At 43.2% G+C, this 6,715-nt stretch overlaps 1 pseudogene; it reads right to left on the reverse strand.

Moving 5' to 3' along the window:
* Positions 1-1,407: 1,407 nt before the first annotated feature.
* On the reverse strand, positions 1,408-1,983 carry LOC102836419 (annotated as a pseudogene).
* Positions 1,984-6,715: the final 4,732 nt, after the last annotated feature.

The raw sequence follows: 6,715 nt of genomic DNA on the forward strand, positions 1-6,715 counted from the left end.
AACCTGACTTGCGTGGCTGTGCCAATAAAACAGAACGACCATTGAGAAGAAAATTAGTAAGGCAGGAAGAAGGTCTACTATTTACATCTACAGGTGAAATCCGATATGCTCCAGCAGAATAATGTAACTCAATATGATTTGTCCTTGGTGTGCCCCACTTTAACGTTACTGTCTCTTTAAATGGGCCTTCTCTACTCCTGCCACCTAAGTGAGTGTCACCACTTTTCAGGAAATCTACGTGTGCATCTTTGTGATGAAGTAGCTAATTGGCAGATGTGTTAGCATGTTGTTCTTCCTTCATGGGAATATTTGTAACAGTAGTTGAAGCCAAATCAAAATGTTGCTGTACTAGAGTATTCAATTTGGTAGCAAGATGCCGTCCTGCATGAACACTATGGACTTCGCTGGTTAAAACTGGGGATAATTCTTTTTTAGGGCGATCAGATACAAGACTATCTTCACCAACTGGGTAGGTATGGATCAGCACCAACTCACACCTCTGAATCTGCATAAAATGATCTGAATTTGCAGCAAGCTTATTATGTTCATGAATGGTTTCTTGGACACAGTCTTCAAGCATTCACACATGGCTATCACTTTTTGCATTAGTAATATAAATTATCCATCCTGTATTTCCAACACGTTCTGCATTCTCCATTAGCAAAGTACGAGCCTCATGTTGGTATTCTGTAATTTTGCAGAGGGTTTCCACTGCAGCAACTAGACCATGCAGAATACTGCAGCATTCTGGATCTGCCCGAAGATTAGGAGGCCCAACAGCAGCTAATGCTGCCATCAGCTCCTGTAAATTTTGGTCTTCTTGTGTCCAAGAATTTAAAACATGTGCTCCAGAGTCACTCACAATAAAATTCACCAGTTTTTTTTTTTTTTTAAAGGAAATATATGATACATTATTCTGCAATATTCCATGGACGATTCTACTGAGCAAGCCCACAATGATTTAGATATGAGGGCCAAAGGGATGATTCCTTGGGTCCTAGTCTTCACCAGCATGTCAAACTCGACGTGCTGTCTACATGATTCTGCCATGTAAGGGCAGTGATCCACAGCTTCCGAAAAAATCTTCATTTTGCTTTAACTTTCGTGTCTGGTCCTGCAGTGAAAACGAACAGAGGCAATGGGCCACAACCTCTCTGGAAAAGGCTGTGGGCAGTGTGGGTAGGGTCAGCGTTCAATCAGAAATGTCTGGTGCCAAAGACCGGAACTACGTTTTCCCGGCTCATCTCGTAGCACGCCGAACCTCCCTAAACTTCCTAAATTCCTAAACGCGCGTGCATAAAGACAGAAATGCTCTGCCTGTAACTTTTTAAAATCAAAGAGGTAGGGAGGTGGATACAAAGAGAGAAGTGCAGATGTCTCCGTCAGTTAGGTTCAGTCTGTGTGCAACTATGATAGGACGTGCTCCAGAATGCCATGTCTGATTAACTGTTCACACTTCCAACGAGGTAAAAAATGCTGGCTGTTTTTTTTTAATATGACAGAAGTACCATCATCAACTTCAAATTCTCCATAGTCTCTTAGACACCGCACTTCAATATACAAATGTTTTGGAGGTTTCATATCCTGTGTGATGTCCAAACCTTCATCTCTTACCAATGACCTTATATAAGTAGCAAGAGACTTTTTATAACAATTGAACCTCTCTACTTCTTCAGCCGACATGTGAAATCGTAAGTCATTTGGCAAGACACTGCCATATTCCCACCCGAGTGCTCTGATCCAGAAGTAACTGGTCATACAGATATGCTACAGTGCAGCGCTGGTTTCTTAACAAAGAACAGTGTCGAAATTTGATGTTTGGTATCAAATCACTTCGTCCATCTGACTTTGCTTCATTCACATCAGGCTGATTTTGTTCCTCCAGAACTTGCCTGAGTGCATCCTCATTAAAGGGGGGCAGCTGTCCTTCCGACGTTGGTGCAGCTTGCGGACCAGTTCCGTTGCCTTTTCACAGAACATGGTGGATGCACCCAGTCCCGCAGCCTCGTCAACCGCCCGGTCTCAAGCTAAACCGTAGTCAGACTCTCGGCAACCTAAGTCCCACCGCTTCCCTAGCCTCAGCCGAGAGAGATTTGATTTTGTGCTAAACAAATTTCATCAGTATTTCCATATGAAGTGTCTGTTCCTCCTCAAATGTGCCTTGCATTTTAATGTGGGAAACTCCAATGTCTGAGTTCTTGCAGGCCTCACAACTAGGTTTTCTAGACTCCCTCCCGGCTGCTAGGCTGAGTGTCAAGGAGGTAGCTTCTTTCACAAGTGGCTTCCGGTGGACCTAACTTCTCTTGGAGACTGACTGGGGAGAGGCCATGGTAGGACAGAGCAACCTAGGAGTCTTGGTGGGTAGCAGAGCGCCCATGAGGCCTTCCTGGATCTTACTCTGCTGAATTCAGTTTCTTCCATACCAGCCAGCCATCTGTCATGCCCTAAGTGCCTGTCCAAATGTCAGGCTGTGGAATAGCAAGGCAAGATTCCCAAGTGAATTTGAATTTCAGAGAAACAACAAATGTTTTTGAGTCTAACTCTGCCCATGTAGAGTACTGGTGTGGCGCTGTCCCTAAGGTTGGTTTGAACTACAAGGTCAGTGCCTCAAACTCACCTTTTGCTATGAGTCAGAACCAACATGACGACACTTAACAACAGCAAGCCCATGTAGCCCCAACCTGTGCAGAAGGAGAAGGGTCTGGCCTGATCCATACCTGAGCCCAGAGTGCGTGAAGTGGGTTGATCTCAGTGCATCCCTGATTGCAGGTTTTCCTCTTTGAAATCTGCACTGAGACCCTGCTGTCCCTTTCTGTGTGCTGCCTTTAGAGGAACATCTAGTCTCACTGGGCACCCTTCCCTGAATTTGCAGAGGGTGTGGCCCCAGATGTGATGAATGCACTGAAAACAGTGTTTATTTGGAAGGGGACAGAGTGGAGACATTCCTAGGAGGGAAGCAATGGCTTTGACATCATAGCTGATAGAGGGGAGTGTAGGCCCCAGGTCGCCAGAATAACAAGGGACTAGGGATTGTGTCCTCATTAGGAATTTCTCATGGGGAGATGCTCAACAGGGTAAGATGCCTCAGAGCTGAGCAGGAGAAGGTGAGTGGAATACAACACCCTGATCCCAGAAGCTGGGGCACCCCTTAAGCCCCTGGGAGACACAGGGTGGGCAGGCTAAGGCAAAGACTGTCTGCTGTCTGTTCCAGAGTTTTTGTAAGTAGGAATCCTCCATTAGTATCACCTAGAGATGGTTAAGCATACAGATCCTGTGGGGCTAGAAGACTAACATTCTAGAAGTTTCTGAAGCACTGTAATCCAAAGTATGGGTGCCTCTGCTCCAGCCTGACAAATCTCTTGGTTAGGAAGCCTGCCCTTATCCTGTACCCTCGGTATCTGTCCCAACCTTCTCTGGGTGGGAGCAAGGTGGGGACAGGAGCAGGACAATTGTCTGTACCCAGGACCTAGTCACAGGGATGGACTCGTCAAGAAAAATGAATGCATGAATGAACAGTAAGTGATGAATTGAAAGATTGAATTATATCTGGGGCAGAGAGTTTGCCATCTACTTTACTCCTTCCACGAAATAAAATGAACAGATGTGATTCTATTTTCACAGCAAGACCTGAGGTTGACACCAGGCTGGGTACAATGCTGTATAGAAATTCAGATAGAAGTGACAGAAAGTGGAGGCTGAGGTAGGGATTGCCCAGGCTATCTGTACCTCATTGCACACGCCTGTCCTCAGACATTGGGTCGTGAATAGCAAGCTGCCATCCCACAGCTGGGCACAGCTTCTGGTTCTCCAGACAAGCCCCGTCATCCAAGGGATCTCGGCTCTTGGCCCTTGGGAACCTATCATGTTTGCATCTCTCCAGTGACCCAGCTGTCATTTTCATTGTGTTGAGAACCTTGGCATTGAGTCCTGCTGTCACACTTGCCCTGCTGGCCTTCCATAGCTGACATATTTCAGGGGATTCAGCTCTACTTATCAAACGTCAGCAGGGGACTTGTCAGAAAAGTGGCAAGTATCTTTAGGCACTTACCTTCACTTGTCGGTCAGTTTGTCATACGGTGCTGGCTTGTGTGTTGCTGTGATGGTGAAAGCTATTTCACCAGTATTTTACATACCACTAGGGTCACTTATGTTGGCCAGATTTCAGTAGTGCTCCCAGACTAAGATAGACTGAGAAGGAGAGGTGGATCACTTCTGAAAGGTTAGCCACCAAAAATATTATGAATATCAGTGAAACTCTGTCTGACTTAGTGCAAGAAGATGTGTCCCTCAGGTTGTTGTTGATGGTGGTTATGTGCTGTGGAGTCAGTTCTGACTCTTAGTGACCCTGTACAGGCTTTCTGAGGCTGTAAATCTTTATGGGAGCAGAAAGCCTCATCTTTCTCCTGTGGACCAGCTGGTAGTTTTGAACTGCTGACCCTGAGGTTAGCAGCCTGATTTGTAACCACTATGGTACAGAGATTGGAAGGCACTAAAAAATATGACTGGGGAAGAGGTACCTCCTCAAAGAAGACTTGATCTTAATGATGTGGATGGAGCAAAGGTTTTGGGACCTTCATTTGCTGATGGATCACAGCTCAAAATGAGGAGAAACAGTGGCAAACATCCATTAAGAATTAGAACATGGAATTAAAAAAAAAAAAAAAAAGAATTAGAACATGGAATGTTGTTGCTGTTGCTAGGTGTCATCGAGATGGTTCTGATGCATAACAAGTCTAGGTGCAACAGAATGAAACTCTGCCCAGTCCTGCACGGGTCTCACAATTGTTACACTTGAGCCCTTTGCTGCAGGCACTGTGGTAAACCATTTAGTTGGGGGTCTTCCTCTTTTTCACTGACAACTTTACCAGGCATGATGGCTTTTTCCAGAGACTGGAGATATATGTTTGAAGCATGAGAGATGAAGTCTTGCCATCCTGGCTTCTAAGGAGCATTCTGACTAATTCTTCCAACACAGATCTGTTCTTTCTTCTGAGAGTTCATGGTACTTTTAATATTCTTCTCCAATACTATAATTCACATGCATCAATTCTTTTTCAGTCTTCCTTATTCATTGTTCAAATTTCACATGAATATGAGACAAATGAAAATATCACAGCTTGGGTCAGGCACACCTTAGTCCTCAAACTAATATATTTGCTCCTTAACACTTTAAAGAGGTCTTTTGCAGTAGATTTCCCTAACGCAATTCATCATTTGGTTTCTTGACTGCTGCTTCCATGAATGTTGTTGGTGGAGCCAAGAAAAATGGAGTATGACAACTTCAGTCTTTTCTCCATTTATCATGATGATATTTCTTGGTCCAGTTATGAAAATTTTCATTTGGAAGTCTTCAAATATGATGTGGAATGCATAAGATTGATATCCTAGGCATTAGTGAGCTAAAACAGATGGGGATTGGCCACTTTGAATTGGAACATCATATGGTGTGATGCTGTAGGATCAGTACTGTACTGCTAATCACAAGGTTGGCAGTTCAAACCCACCAGCTGCTCCTTGGAAACCCTATATACAGGGTTGCTATGAGTCAGAACCGGCTCTATGCCACATAGTGGCAACAATATCATATATTTGACTATTATACCAGGAATGAAAAATTAAATAGGAATGATGTTACATTGATTGTTAAAAAGGGTATTGAAGTACAATGTTGTCTATGATAGGATAATATCTATACTTATAAAAGGAAGATCAGTTAATACCACTATTATTCAAATTTATGCACCAACAACTAAAGTCAATGATGAAGAAATAGACAATTCCTAACAACATCTTCCATCTGAATTTAATGATTGAATAATTAAATTATTGATTATTGATAATTCTGATGATTAGAATGCACTCATTGGAAACAGAGGAGGGATTGGTAGTTGGGAAATATGGCCGTGGTGATAGAAAAGATGCTGGAGATCACACGATAGAATCTTGCAAGACTAACGACTTTATTCATTGCAAATACCTTTTTCAAAAACATAAACTGTGACTATATATGTGGACCTCACCAGATAGAATACACAGGAATGAAATGGACCACATCTGTGGGAAGAGACAACTGAGAAGCTCAATAGCATCAGCCAAAACAAGGCCAGGGCTCGATTGTGAAATGGACCATCAGTTGTTTATATGCAAATTCCAGCTGAAGCTTAAGAAAATTAAAGCCAAGTCTACAAGAACAAAGTCTGGCCTTGAGTATGCTGTTGTTGCTGTTATGTACTGTTGTGTTGGTTCCAAATAATAACAACCCTGGTGTGGTGCTGTGGGCTAATGCATCAGACTGCAAAGTCATTTGAACTTCAAGGTTGGTGATTCAAGCTCACCAGCTGTTCCTAAACCCTATACAGGGTCACTATGGGTCGGAATTGACGCAACAGCACTTAACAACAACAACAACATAGAGTTTCTGAGGAAAGGCTGGTAGGTTTGAACCACTGACCTTGTGGTTGGTAGCCCTGTGCTTATGCTACAGTACCACACTGGATCTTAAGTATATCTGACCTGAATTTAGAAACATAAAGAACACATTTGATGTATTAGACACCAATGGCTGAAGACTAGACCAGAGGAGTTTGGGGATGATATCAAGAACATTATACTTAAGGAGGGAAAAATGTCATGGAAAAAGAGAGGAAAGAAAGAAATGATCAAAATGGATGTCAGAAGAGAGTGACAAAGTGAAATAAAAGAGCTGAAAAGAAAA

The sequence above is a fragment of the Chrysochloris asiatica genome, unplaced genomic scaffold (assembly GCF_000296735.1).
Source record: "Chrysochloris asiatica unplaced genomic scaffold, ChrAsi1.0 scaffold00289, whole genome shotgun sequence".
NCBI lineage: Eukaryota > Metazoa > Chordata > Mammalia > Afrosoricida > Chrysochloridae > Chrysochloris > Chrysochloris asiatica.